The sequence below is a fragment of the Lycium ferocissimum genome, unplaced genomic scaffold (genome assembly GCF_029784015.1).
Source record: "Lycium ferocissimum isolate CSIRO_LF1 unplaced genomic scaffold, AGI_CSIRO_Lferr_CH_V1 ctg3763, whole genome shotgun sequence".
In the NCBI taxonomy this organism is placed as follows: Eukaryota; Viridiplantae; Streptophyta; class Magnoliopsida; order Solanales; family Solanaceae; genus Lycium; species Lycium ferocissimum.
In genome coordinates this window covers 32455-48681 of record NW_026725484.1, presented here as the reverse complement: position 1 = coordinate 48681, position 16227 = coordinate 32455, and positions in this window count along the sequence as shown.

Here is a 16227-nt window from a genome sequence, read left to right as displayed (position 1 = left end):
AACATTCGGCCAAGAGGTGAGGAAAAAGAAGATCAAAAATCCCACCCCAAAAATTTGTTTCTCCTAGTACTCCCACTAATTCAAGGGTCCCCGTTAACGTGGTATAATTGTTAGAGCGAGAAAATCACTAGTTGTCGCAAAGTCACAACTCAAGCCAAGTGAAGGGTTAAGGAAGAAGGTAAGAATTTTCATCCTTTTATATGTTATGGACTATTATATAAGTGATAGTATGTAAAAGTGGATGAAATGCATGAAAATATGAATGATGTATGTAGCCGTGTATGTATATATATATGTATATATAGTGTGGCCGTGTGGTAATGGCATGGTGTGTAAGAGATGAGAGTTGATTTTTCTTCATGTGTTATGGATGATTTGTGAAGGATTGTAATGTGTAAAGATGGATAAAAATTCATGGAAGCATGATGTGGTTGTGGTGGCCGTGAGTTGCATAATCCATGCATGGCCGTGTATGATTGTTGTTTAATGAAATAATGGTGAGCATGTTCTACTTGGTATTTTGGGTATTGCGTTGCGGATTCTATGTTGCAAATAAAAGTTTAATGGTCTTAGTAAAGTTGTTGTGGTTGGAGACTTGTTGTAGGGATTATGTGAATCGAATATAGTGTTCTTGCATGCATAGAAGATAATGAGACTAGTATGATGTTGTTAGTGTATGAAGTATTAGTTTGATATTGTTTTTATTGGAATTGGAAGGCTTTGAAGGAAGTAGTATATTCATTGGGCTATTATAATGTAGCTTGGATTGAATATGGAAAATTGTTAGTATGGTTGTTGACCTTATGATTGATAATTTGGCCGGGTTGAATTCCCGGATTGTTGTTAATGAAATGGGTCAAGATGATTTTTGGGAATGATGTATTTATAGGGGAAATGCTGCCGGAATTTCGGTAGCCAAGTGTCGTTTTAAGAATCCAATTCTGAAGGTACTAATCAATGTTTGGTAAACATGACCAAATTGTAGATTTTGGCGAAATTGGAACGGAGATTTGGAGACGTGAACGAAGCAGAAAAGGTATGTAAGACTTTCCCTTCCTTTCTTGGCATGCCCTAGGAGTACTAGACTTGGTTACGCACCTCGGGGACCTCCCAATCCTAGAAATCCACAATTAAAATCTTCTACTATTCACTCAGAAGAATTGAACCAAAGGATCATGAATAGTAAAAGAATGGCCCAAACGCCTAGAACCCGCATGAATGGGACCCGACTACCCCGGAACCTTCCCAAGCAATGTCATGAGACGTAGTATACGCAAATTGTGTACGCCGCCTCATTAGGTCCGAGGTGGGCCCAATGGACCCGAATTTTCCTCATTGTTCTATTTGTCAAACGAAGAATGTTGTAACCATTTAATGAGAATATTTCTAAGATGAAAGTAACGAGGATAATAAAGAAGAGAATACGTTTAAGACGAGTATGATAAGAATGATTCCACGACTAAGAGTTTCAAGCTAGCAATTCAATATGAGTACGAAGGTGTCCAGCAAGTTTTGATTTCAATCTTATTTTATCACGACTCTATTTTTTTTAAAAGACTTTAAAGAGCAGCAACAAATGTTTTACAAGGCTTATGATCTTATTCCATGTTTTCTCTTAATGTCATTTTTCCTTGATGGTCTCGCCTTATGAGATTAGTTCCTTCGAGGTGAGGCAGATGATCCTGATTATTCCATAACGTAATCGGAGGTTACCGACCTTACGTCACTCCGATAAAGTTGTAGTTTTCACTTGGGCTCTCATGCATGCTTTATAAAGTATGTTTTTATATAGCACCGTGCCACATGGCCGGGCAGCCACACCACTGCAGTGGGCAGATTATACCCCGGACGCGGGAGGCCTGGACGCGGGCTCATTACACCGTACCTACATGGGCGGGCAGTTTATTTATATATATTTACGCAGTTTTTTTTAGTTAGCATGCATGGTATCCGCCCCAAGGGGGCACACAGATAACAGATTACTTCTTCATCCTATAGTCTGCTTAGAAAGTAATCCACCGCTCCTATGTGGACGGGCAGTAGTCCACCGTACCTATAAGGTCGGGCAGTGATGCACCGCACCTCCATGGGCGGGCAGTTTACTTGCAGTATCATTACAGTACTCCAGACAGTAAGGTTAATTTGCATAATGTTTCCAGAGTAGATAAATAGAGACACAGGTTATGTCACTTTCCTATGTTGTATTTTCCTTTATGTTCTTTATATGATCTTGTGATATTACTTATGTCTTACATACTCGGTACACTCCTCGTACTGACGTCCCTTCTCGCGGACGCTGCGTTTCATGCCGCGCAGGTAGCGGTGGACGGACTTGATCTAGGAGCTTTCCCGGCGATATATTAAAGTGCTCCAGTTGTTCCGGAGCTCCAGTTTAGTGGTACTACTTTTGTGTACATATGCGGGCACGGCAGCATCCGGCCCTTCTCATTACTTTATGTATTCTGTTTAGAGGCTCGTAGACAGATATGTTCGGTCAGGTGCTCTTGTATAATGTTTATTCCCCGTCAATGTATATTAAGTCAGTAAAGTTTATTAATACATGTTCTTAATAGTGTTGATAATGATAATGCTAAGTAAATAAGCAGCAGTATAATTTATGTGGCCCACTAGTAGCAAGAGAATGATAAGAAATAAGAGGTGCTCGGTACAGGTATCGGGTACCCGTCGCGGCCCCTAGTCGGGTCGTGACAGTTATCACTAAATTGAGATTCATTAGGCTCATCACAACGTTTCTTAATTAGTGGACTATCAATATAAGCAAGATGACCAATATTCGTGTTCGAGTATTTTCTGTAAGATTTTCAACAATCAAAACCAACCAATCAGGCTATCAATCACATCACACCGCTCGAAACTATTTCTCATCTGGCATCACTATTTGTATTATCAAGTCCAACATGCATGAGATACCATATGAAAGCATGAATGTAATATGCACATAAAGGGAGTTCTGCTGCACATGAAAGATGCTCTAAATAGCTCATTTCATCAATATACAAGAAATTCGAAGTGATGTTTGCACATATAATCAATTATCCAATTATCATGAGGAGAATTTCAAATTCCACTAAACATGCTCAGATTACACTAATATAATCAATCAGTCAAACACTTCGTCAATTAACATACTGCATACCTATAACATGGCACAAATACCCATACAAATGCTTGTCACCTCACAAGTACGAGACCCATTTTTTCACCCCTTATTATTTTTTAATTATCAACAAAATACTCAAAATTTATCTAGAAAGTCTCAACTTGCCTTAGATTTGAAGTCCAACGCTCATGAAATGGCTTTTCCCTTTCTTAAAGCCTCCCAACAATTCCAATCTGTTCAAATATGTAATCTACATAACCATTATGAGTGTGTAGCCACCCATATTAATATATAAATTACTCGGTTAAAACGTCAACTCAAAAGTCAACCCTGAGGTCATGAGGTCGAAACTGGAACTTTATCGTAAAATCAGTTTACCCATATTCTAAAGATTCTAAATCTCTAAAATCATCCAATTCCATCTACGAATCGACACCCAAATCATTGATTTTCATTCTATTAAGTTTTAGGGCTAAAGTCCCTAATTTCATCAAACCAAACATGGATAAAACACTAACAAGTGACTGGAATTATGGGAAATTACCAAAACGAAGGTCAGAATCTTGCCCATCGTTGAAAATGAGCAGATAACCACCAACATCTCCTAAATTCGAGCTCTAGCACTTCAAAATTTGCAATATGAAATCTTCTTCGCGAACGCGAAGAGCTATCATGAACGCGAAGTTTAGATCGACCCCACCTATTGCGAACACGACCCCTTCGCTATGATTGTGATGCCCAACCAACTTAACCCTTCACAAGCCCGGCCCAACCCCACAAACGCAAATAATAAAATCCCTGGCACTAAAAATTAGAAAATCTGGTGCCATCCAATTTTCAATCTAGTATTCCTAACTCATTTGAAATGCCATCCAATTCTCAATTCAGCATTCGTAACTCATTTGAAACACCCGGGATATAAACCAAATATTCACTCTGAAAATACCCTAAGAACCTAATGGGACACTCAAAACACAGATCCCAGGGTCATCTAACATGTCGTTGATTGAGGTAAACTCTTAATCCTTAAATCAACTAGTATGCAACTCAAGTGTCTGAATTACTCTCGAGCCCTCGATTTTCCCAAACCATCTAACTAAATAATAAATCACATTTCGGACCTAAAAGAACTTTTAACCATCGAATCTAAGTTTGTTTTCCTTTGAATCAAGGTTGACTTTAGTGCGTCGGAATATTTCGAGATCGAGTAAATCGAAGAAAATAAGTTCGACGAAAATTTGGGGAAATGCTTAGAAAAATTTTTAAGTCAACTATGGAGGCGCATATCTCATAGTATATGTGGAGTTTTAAGGTGTTTTAAAAGCCTAAAATGAAGTTCGTCGAGTCTAGTTTGTAATGCAACAAACCGTTCATTGATAGGACATCGGAGTAGAGAATTATAGACGTTACAAACTGAAAATCGACGCAGAAACAGTATTCCCGCGGTACTCATAGTACATGTGGAGTTTTAAGGTGTTTTAAAAGCCTAAAATGAAGTTCTGAGTTTAGTAATGCAACAAACCGTTCATTGATAGGACATCGGCTACGAATTATAGACGTTAAACCGACGTTGGCAGTTTTTTAAAAGGGACAGAAACTTCATTTTATTTCGAGCAAAAAGCTCCACAAATTTCCGAAATTTCATTTTAAGAAAGAAAGAAGAAAAAAAAAAAGAGAAATCTTGAAGCCTTCAACTTTGATTCAAAATTATAATTTGTTTGTATTCCTACTAAGTTCAAGATTCTCTACAAAGTGGTATAAATATCATGGCAAGAAAGAGCTTCTTTTGGCAAGTGGAAAAGTTGGAAAAGGGTAAGAATTTAATCTTCTTTTATATGTTATGTATGGTTGTGTATGTTGTGGTGTGTAGGAATGAGGGAAATTCATGAAAAATATGGACTATATGTTGAGGCCGTGTGGTTGTGGTATAGTATGGAAAGGGATGAATCAATTTTCTTAAGTATTTTGGTTGTTGTTACAATGGAATCTATGATGAGAAATGGAAGTTTGATAATTCTAGTTCAAGTTGTAGTTGTCGGGAAGTTGTTTTAGAAGTTAAAGTGAATTGAATATAGTGTTCTTGTGTTTATGGAAACTAATGTTGTTAGTGTGAATTGTTGGTGTGATTTATGAAGTTGAAAGAAAGAAATATGTTGTCATTATTCTTGTTGAGTTTGGATAATTTTAGGTAGTGTGTTGGTTCGGCCACTTGAAATGTCGAGCGGATTATTTGAAACATTCTTGACTATTGTTTGGAAGGTTTCGAATTGGTATTTGAATATGTGAACAATTATGAATTGAACATAAATGAGATGCCATGGAATTGTAAAAAAGAATTGGTAATGTTAGAATGCATTTGGGATTGAATATTGATATTGTTATAATGTTTGTTGGTTTGGTCGTTGTTGATCTAGTCGAGTTGGATTCTCGGGGATGGTATACTTACAGGGGAGATGCTGTCGAAATTTCTATAGACAAGCATTACTTCCAACTTTGCATTCTTAAGGCTTATAAATGACATTTGGTACTTATGACCAATTGTAGATTTTGGAGGAAACGGGATTTGAGTTTGGACGAGCGTAAAAAGCGAATAAGGTATGTAAAGCTTGCCCTTTCCTTCTTTTGGCATGTCCTAGCCCTACTAGGCTAAGATCGGAACCTCGGGGATAATTCCGCTCTCGGAAATCCGAGTTTGATTTTGCATACTATTCATTCAGTGCAATTGAATTATAATCCTTATATTTGATCAAAAGAACGCTTAAACCTTTGTAACTGTTGTAAACGTATCCGGATCGCTCCGAAACTTCTACGGATGGCTTTAGGGAGCCTAATGTTTGTAAATTATGTCCGCCGCCTCGGCTCGACCCGAGGTGGGGCCCACGCATCCCGAGATCTCCCAATGTCGCCCCGTTTGGTATACTTGTGTGATTTTGGAAAGAAAACTTTTGACTATTGCTCATTGCTATAAAAAAATAGTTATTTTAACTACCTCATTGGGTTTGATAATACATTTTGACACATAAGAACGATTTCGAAGATCGTAACTATTGTATATTAATTAGATAAACCTAATTTAACTATTGTCTTGGTTTTAAAGAAATGGTGTGCTTTGGTTATTTTGTTGAGTTTGTAATAAAAGAAATTATATACGTATGACTACTTACGATTATGACTACTTACGATCTGCTCGTGTGTATTGTTATTACCTCTTTCGCCGAGTCCGGGCCGGTATGTGTGATATTGTCCGCCGGATACTTGACCGCGGGGCTGTGCCATGACCGCCGGATACTTGGCCGCGGCATGTGTATGTGTGATATCGTCCGGATACTTGACCGCGGGTGACATGACTTGGCGGATGTGATATGGTCCGCGATACGACATGACCGCCGGATTCTTGACCGCGGTATGCGTGTATGTGTAGCCGTATATATATTTGTGATACTAACCGCCGGTTCCTGGCCGCGGTATATTTATATATTTGTGATATTAACCGTATTCCTGGGTTATGGTAATAGTATATTTACGTATTGGTGATATTAGCCGCTGGGTTCCTGGCCGCGGTATATGTGTGAATGCATGTATGGAATATTACCGCTGGGTTCCTGGCCGCGGTATGTGTGTATGATTTGTGTATGTATGACTTGGATGCCAGATGGAAGTACGTTGGTATTTGGACTATTATGCTCGCGTTTGGTACACATTATTTCATTTTACGTATTTTCTACGCTTTGCATACTCGGTACATATTCCGTCTTGACCCCCTTTCTTCGAAGGCCGTTTCGTACCGCGCGGTACCCACGGATGAGCGAGAAGATGTTCCGGTGGATTGGCGAGCTCCATTTCCTCGGTCTTTTAGGGTCGAGTGCGTTTGTATGGTGTCCGAAGTTATGTTAGAGACTTTGCGAGACGGTGTCGTGTGTATGAGATGTCCGTTTGTAAACGGCTATGTAAGCCGATGTATCAGTACGCATTGTGTTATGAATTTCATGTGTTTACAGATTCGCTATGGTTACGGATTTTGTTTGATTTGAAAAGACGAAAGGCATGTACGTTTTCCGAAAAAAAAAAATTCACCCCGTGCTTATGCTATGCCTTGTGGGCCCGGTATGGCTATGAGTATTATGAGAGTACGGGGTTCGCTCGGCCCTAGGTAAGGGTCGGGTGCCCATCACACCCTATCGGAAATTGGGGTGTGACAAAGTGTGGTATCGAAGCAGTTCGTCCTAGGGGTTGTCTGCAAAGTCGTGTCCAGTAGAGTCTTGTTTATGGTGTGTTGCGCGCCACATCTATAAACAGGAGGCTACAGGGCATTTAGGTTGGTTACTCTTCTTTCATATCGGAGATCGTGCCATAGAGCCAAGTCATAGGGAATGAGATTTCTCTTACGACCTTTGGTTTCGGCGAGAAGAATGGCATCGACGAGAAGAAAGTGACTAGCGATATTGGAAGTTGCAAAGTACGCCGGTAAGCAAAGGTATGAAAGATATATGTTGGCAAAGATATTGAAGTGCGATTGAAAAACAAGTTGAAGACTAAAGGGGGAAAGTAAACGAGAAAGTGTAACCGGTGCCGTTTGAGTTGAGCACACGAGGTATGTCCGTCATTTTCGTACTGTTGTTGATATTGGGAGCCATGTGAGGCCGTGATATGATATGATACGTATATATGTATGTTGGCCCTGTGAGGCACTGTTGGTATTTTTACGCGTACAGGTTTTGAGATAGTAAGAAATATAGAGGAGACTCTGCCGAAATTTTTTTTCCAGAAACAAAGAGAAAATGAGATGTAGGTTTGTAATGCGACTTGAAAGGTCGTGTCTACCGTAATGGCAAGATTTGAGTAAGTTGCGAGTATGGCTGACCTCGAGAAAGAAGTAATAGTATGATTAAGATAAGAGTACGAGAGGAAAAGGATTGTGATGTATATGAACGTAGTGGTAAGACGACTTGTGAGATGTTAAGAATAAAGTTGATCGAAAAGATAAAAGGTTAAGAAGTGTTACACTATGAGATCGAATACGAACGGGACAATGTGAATATAATGAAGATTGTTGTGAAAATAAGTAAAGCTTAGTGAGAAAGTGGCCAAAGCTATGATGTGATTTATGTAATTAGAATATAAAGGCAAGTGTGAAACGGAAAAAAAAAAAAAACAGATATGGAACGAATAAGGAAGGGTTTGAGTTAAAGATTAAGAGATGACACGAGATGATGTGCCTAGAATGTCATAAGTTGAGTAAAAGGAATTACAAGAAGGAAAAGTTTAACCCGAGACATATTGGACCTTATGCGATTAGTTGAACATTCGAGGACGAATGTTCTAAAGGGGGAAAGGATGTTATATCCCGCATTTTGTGCGTCGGAATATTTCGAGATCGAGTAAATCGAAGAAAATAAGTTCGACGAAAATTTGGGGAAATGCTTTGGGCGAATTTTTAAGTCAACTATGGAGGCGCATATCTCATAGTATATGTGGAGTTTTAAGGTGTTTTAAAAGCCTAAAATGAAGTTCGTCGAGTCTAGTTTGTAATGCAACAAACCGTTCATTGATAGGACATCGGAGTAGAGAATTATAGACGTTACAAACTGAATGTCGACGCAGAAACGTATTCCCGCGGTACCGCTACGGTACCGCTACGATGCTATGCATCTTTGCTACGATCGTAGCTACGATAAACCGACGTTGGCAGTTTTTAAAAGGGACAGAAACTTCATTTTATTTCAGCAAAAAAGCTCCACAAATTTCCGAAATTTCAGCAAGAAAGAAGAGAAAAAAAAAGAGAAATCTTGAAGCCTTCAACTTTGATTCAAAATTATAATTTGTTTGTATTCCTACTAAGTTCAAGATTCTCTACAAAGTGGTATAAATATCATGGCAAGAAAGAGCTTCTTTTGGCAAGTGGAAAAGTTGGAAAAGGGTAAGAATTTAATCTTCTTTTATATGTTATGTATGGTTGTGTATGTTGTGGTGTGTAGGAATGAGGGAAATTCATGAAAAATATGGACTATATGTTGAGGCCGTGTGGTTGTGGTATAGTATGGAAAGGGATGAATCAATTTTCTTAAGTATTTTGGTTGTTGTTACAATGGAATCTATGATGAGAAATGGAAGTTTGATAATTCTAGTTCAAGTTGTAGTTGTCGGGAAGTTGTTTTAGAAGTTAAAGTGAATTGAATATAGTGTTCTTGTGTTTATGGAAACTAATGTTGTTAGTGTGAATTGTTGGTGTGATTTATGAAGTTGAAAGAAAGAAATATGTTGTCATTATTCTTGTTGAGTTTGGATAATTTTAGGTAGTGTGTTGGTTCGGCCACTTGAAATGTCGAGCGGATTATTTGAAACATTCTTGACTATTGTTTGGAAGGTTTCGAATTGGTATTTGAATATGTGAACAATTATGAATTGAACATAAATGAGATGCCATGGAATTGTAAAAAAGAATTGGTAATGTTAGAATGCATTTGGGATTGAATATTGATATTGTTATAATGTTTGTTGGTTTGGTCGTTGTTGATCTAGTCGAGTTGGATTCTCGGGGATGGTATACTTACGGGGAGATCTTTGTCGAAATTTCTATAGACAAGCATTACTTCCAACTTTGCATTCTTAAGGCTTATAAATGACATTTGGTACTTATGACCAATTGTAGATTTTGGAGGAAACGGGATTTGAGTTTGGACGAGCGTAAAAAGCGAATAAGGTATGTAAAGCTTGCCCTTTCCTTCTTTTGGCATGTCCTAGCCCTACTAGGCTAAGATCGGAACCTCGGGGATAATTCCGCTCTCGGAAATCCGAGTTTGATTTTGCATACTATTCATTCAGCGCAATTGAATTATAATCCTTATATTTGATCAAAAGAACGCTTAAACCTTTGTAACTATTGTAAACGTATCTAATCGCTCCGAAACTTCTACGGATGGCTTTAGGGAGCCTAATGTTTGTAAATTATGTCCGCCGCCTCGGCTCGACCCGAGGTGGGGCCCACGCATCCCGAGATCTCCCAATGTCGCCCCGTTTGGTATACTTGTGTGATTTTGGAAAGAAAACTTTTGACTATTGCTCCGATTGCTATAAAAAAATAGTTATTTTAACTACCTCATTGGGTTTGATAATACATTTTGACACATAAGAACGATTTCGAAGATCGTAACTATTGTATATTAATTCCGATAAACCTAATTTAACTATTGTCTTGGTTTTAAAGAAATGGTGTGCTTTGGTTATTTTGTTGAGTTTGTAATAAAAGAAATTATATACGTATGACTACTTACGATTACTATTGTGTTGCTGTGTATTGTTTATTACCTCTTTCGCGAGTCCGGGCGGTATGTGTGATATTGTCCGTCCGGATACTTGACCGCGGTCGTGCCATGACCGCTGGATACTTGGCCGCGGCATGTGTATGTGTGATATCGTCCGCTGGATACTTGACCGCGGGCTGTGACATGACCGCTGGATTCTTGACCGCGGTATGCGTGTATGTGTAGCTGTTTATATATTTGTGATACTAACCGCTGGGTTCCCCGGCCGCGTATATTTATATATTTGTGATATTAACCGTGGGTTCCTATTTATATATTTGTGATATATGTGTATTTATATTTGTGATATTAGCCGCCGGGTTCCCGCCGCGGTATATGTGTGATGCATGTATGGAATATTACCGCGGGTTGTACATTATTTCATTTTACGGTATGTGTGTATGATTTGTGTATGTATGACTTGGATGCCGTCGGAAGTACGTTGGTATTTGGACTATTATGCTCGCGTTTGGTACACATTATTTCATTTTACGTATTTTACGCTTTGCATACTCGGTACATATTCCGTATTCGACCCCCTTTCTTCGGGGGGTCGCGTTTCATGCCGCGCGGTACCCACGGATGAGCGTAAGATGTTATGGATTGGCGAGCTCCATTTCCTCGAAGCTTGTGCGTTTGTATGGTGTCCGAAGTTATGTTAGAGACTTTGCGACGGTGTCGTGTGTATGAGATGTCCGTTTGTAAACGGCTATGTAAGCCGATGTATCGGTACGCATTGTGTTATGAATTTCATGTGTTTATATTCGCTATGGTTACGGATTTTGTTTGATTTGAAAAGACGAAAGGCATGTACGTTTTCCGAAAAAAAATTCACCCTGTGCTTATGCTATGCCTTGTGGGCCCAGTATGGCTATGAGTATTATGAGAGTCTGCGGGTTCGCTCGGCCCTAGGTAAGGGTCGGGTGCCCATCACACCCTATCGGAAATTGGGGTGTGACAAAGTGGTATCGAGAGCGATTCGTCCTAGGGGTTGTCTCAAAGTCGTGTCCGAGAGTCTTGTTTATGGTGTGTTGCGCGCCACATCTATAAACGGAGGCTACGGGGCATTTAGGTTGGTTACTCTTCTTTCATATCGGAGATCGTGCCATAGAGCCAAGTCATAGGGAATGAGATTTCTTACCGACCTTTGGTTTCGGCGAGAAGAATGGCATCGACGATAGAAGAAAGTGACTAGCGATATTGGAAGTTGCAAAGTACGCCGGTAAGCAAAGGTATGAAAGATATATGTTGGCAAAGATATTGAAGTGCGATTGAAAAACAAGTTGAAGACTAAAGGGGGAAAGTAAACGAGAAAGTGTAACCGGTGCCGTTTGAGTTGAGCACACGAGGTATGTCCGTCATTTTCGTACTGTTGTTGATATTGGGAGCCCTGTGAGGCCGTGATATGATATGATACGTATATATGTATGTTGGCCAAGGCACCGTTGGTATTTTCGCGTACGAGTTTTGAGATAGTAAGAAATATAGAGGAGACTACGCCGAAATTTTTTTTTTTCCGAAACAAAGAGAAAATGAGATGTAGGTTTGTAATGCGACTTGAAAGGTCGTGTCTACCGTAATGGCAAGATTTGAGTAAGTTGCGAGTATGGCTGACCTCGAGAAAGAAGTAATAGTATGATTAAGATAAGAGTACAGAGGAAAAGGACTGTGATGTATATGAACGTAGTGGTAAGACAGCTTGTGAGATGTTAAGAATAAAGTTGATCAGAAAAGATAAAAGGTTAAGAAGTGTTACACTATGAGATCGAATACGAACGGGACAATGTGAATATAATGAAGATTGTTGTGAAAATAAGTAAAGCTTAGTGAGAAAGTGGCCAAAGCTATGATGTGATTTATGTAATTAGAATATAAAGGCAAGTGTGAAACGGAAAAAAAAAAACAAGATATGGAACGAATAAGGAAGGGTTTGAGTTAAAGATTAAGAGATGACACGAGATGATGTGCCTAGAATGTCATAAGTTGAGTAAAAGGAATTACAAGAAGGAAAAGTTTAACCCGAGACATATTGGACCTTATGCGATTAGTTGAACATTCGAGGACGAATGTTCTAAAGGGGGAAAGGATGTTATATCCCGCATTTTGTGCGTCGGAATATTTCGAGATCGAGTAAATCGAAGAAAATAAGTTCGACGAAAATTTGGGGAAATGTTTGATAATTTTTAAGTCAACTATGGAGGCGCATATCTCATAGTATATGTGGAGTTTTAAGGTGTTTTAAAAGCCTAAAATGAAGTTCGTCGAGTCTAGTTTGTAATGCAACAAACCGTTCATTGATAGGACATCGGAGTAGAGAATTATAGACGTTACAAACTGAACTGTCGACGCAGAAACGATTCCCGCGGTACCGCTACGGTGCGCTACGATATTGCTACGATGCATGTTGCTACGATAAACCGACGTTGGCAGTTTTTTAAAAGGGACGAAACTTCATTTTATTTCAGCAAAAAAGCTCCACAAATTTCCGGTTTCAGCAAGAAAGAAGAGAAAAAAAAAGAGAAATCTTGAAGCCTTCAACTTTGATTCAAAATTATAATTTGTTTGTATTCCTACTAAGTTCAAGATTCTCTACAAAGTGGTATAAGTATCATGGCAAGAAAGAGCTTCTTTTGGCAAGTGGAAAAGTTGGAAAAGGGTAAGAATTTAATCTTCTTTTATATGTTATGTATGGTTGTGTATGTTGTGGTGTGTAGGAATGAGGAAATTCATGAAAAATATGGACTATATGTTGAGGCCGTGTGGTTGTGGTATAGTATGGAAAGGGATGAATCAATTTTCTTAAGTATTTTGGTTGTTGTTACAATGGAATCTATGATGAGAAATGGAAGTTTGATAATTCTAGTTCAAGTTGTAGTTGTCGGGAAGTTGTTTTAGAAGTTAAAGTGAATTGAATATAGTGTTCTTGTGTTTATGGAAACTAATGTTGTTAGTGTGAATTGTTGGTGTGATTTATGAAGTTGAAAGAAAGAAATATGTTGTCATTATTCTTGTTGAGTTTGGATAATTTTAGGTAGTGTGTTGGTTCGGCCACTTGAAATGTCGAGCGGATTATTTGAAACATTCTTGACTATTGTTTGGAAGGTTTCGAATTGGTATTTGAATATGTGAACAATTATGAATTGAACATAAATGAGATGCCATGGAATTGTAAAAAAGAATTGGTAATGTTAGAATGCATTTGGGATTGAATATTGATATTGTTATAATGTTTGTTGGTTTGGTCGTTGTTGATCTAGTGTGTTGGATTCTCGGGGATGGTATACTTACGGGGGAAGATTTGGCGAGTTAAATTCTATAGACAAGCATTACTTCCAACTTTGCATTCTTAAGGCTTATAAATGACATTTGGTACTTATGACCATTGATTGTAGATTTTGAGAAACGGATTTGAGTTTGGATTAGCTTAAAGCAAGCGAATAAGGTATGTAAAGCTTACCCTTTTTTTTTTTGGCATGTCTTAGCCCTACTAGGCTAAGATATGTGCGGAACCTCGGGGATAATTCAAGTATGTCGAATCGTATTTGCTCGAGTTTGATTTGTATGTTCTTGGTATGGTTGAGTTTGAAAAATGCGATTCGTATAATTCCTTATATTTGATCTTTAACGCGCAAAAGAACGCTTTTGTAGGATTAAACTTTTAAGGTTTCAAAAGAGTTCTATTTTCAAAAAATTCTACAAAAGAGATGGCTTTAGGGAAACGACTTCCTAAACGTTTGTAAATTTTGCATACGCCGCGAAACGCCCAAAACATAATATGTAAGTTCATAAGACATCCTCTCCCAATGTCGCCGACGTTCAAAAGTCCGTGGGGCCCGCGGCCTTTCTATGCTACTTTGTGATTTTTTTGGAAAATTTAACTATATGATTGCCATTTAAAGAACTGGAAAGTTAAGGGTTTTAACTATGATTTTGATACGTAATAATACATTTTGACACATGTCCCGAGAAAACTTGATTTTGGATTTAAAAAAAAAATTGTATATTGATATTCCGATAAACCTATTTAACTATTGTGTGTGGTTTTAAAGAAATGGTGTGCTTTGTGTTATTTTCGTTGAGTTTGTAATAAAGAAATTATATACGTATGACTGTTATACGGTTCCCGACCTCGTGTGTATTGTTATGGAGTTTGCCGATATGGCTTATGATGTTCGTTGTGACGTGTGTTGTGTGATACTTGACTTCGGTGTTATGCGTGTTGTGGCGCCAGATGTGGCGACCATACGTTGTACCGTGTGATATGTGACCTCTATGATGATACTTGACCGCGGCAAATCCCACATCGTTAATGTCATTCCATGTGATATTATGATGCGTTCGGATTCTTGACCGCGCGTATGCGTGTATGTGTACGTTTATATATTTGTGATACTAACGACTTTACTTCCTGCATCGTACTCCCTACTTTGGTTATGGCCTCATTTATATTTATATATTTGTGATATTAACCCCCTTTCTTCGGGGTGGTTCCCACGGTACCGCGGTATATTTACGTATTGGTGATATTATTTCCCTCCGGAGCCCTGGCCGCGGTATATGTGTGTGAATGCATGTATGGAATATTACGGCGGGTTCCTGGCCGCGGTATGTGTGTATGATTTGTGTATGTATGACTTGGATGTTTGTATGGAAGTACGTTGGTATTTGGACTATTATGCTCGCGTTTGGTACACATTATTTCATTTTCTTGTATTTTATTTGCATTTGAAAGAAAAAAAAAATGAAAGGCATGTTTGTTTTCTCGAAAAATTTTCATTTCGTGCGTATGTTATGTTTTGTGGGCCCGTATGATTGTGTGTATTACGAAAGATGTTCCGGCCCTGGATTGGCGAGCTCCATTTCCTCGACAGAGGCCTTTGCCGGTCGAGTGCGTTTGTATGGTGTCCGAAGTTATGTTAGAGACTTTGCGTACGGTGTCGTGTGTATGAGATGTCCGTTTGTAAACGGCTATGTAAGCCGATGTATCAGTACGCATTGTGTTATGAATTTCATGTGTTTACAGATTCGCTATGGTTACGGATTTTGTTTGATTTGAAAAGACGAAAGGCATGTACGTTTTCCGAAAAAATTTTCACCCTGTGCTTATGCTATGCCTTGTGGGCCCAGTATGGCTATGAGTATTATGAGAGTCTGCGGGTTCGCTCGGCCCTAGGTAAGGGTCGGGTGCCCATCACACCCTATCGGAAATCGGGGTGTGACCTATCAATAGTTCTGTAGCATTTCATAAATTTAGTATTAGTGTGAACACATTAAGAGAACGATAATGTGATATTTTAGCCATATGAAATCCTATCGGAGTGAGTTTGGGTGAAAATAGTTGTCATAAGATCAAGAAGAATAGTGAGGTGTGTAAGATTTGATAGAATCGACTAAGTTTACGATATGTCTGATTTTCATCAAGTATACGTGCAAATATGTTGGGAATTTGAGAAAACTTAAAACATGAAAGTTGTAGCCCTTTGAAATACATTTCCAACCAAATATGGACCAGGTCAATCGGGCTCTGCTCTAGAAGTTATTCCCATTTTACTGAACACTGTCAGTTCAGTAAAAAATTAGGTGTGCAAATCTCGGGCTGCGACGCACTAGGCCAAATTTTCAGGTTGAAGAAAATTTTGACACCATCGAAAATATACCATGCACAATGTGAGTCATGTCCGGGCCGCACCGTGCTAGGAAAAATTTTGACTGATGCGATCTTTCCCTAATTTTATATATCTCCAACTTCGTAAAACTTTTCCCACTTCATTTTGGACAATATTTTTGAGAGAAAACACCCCAGGG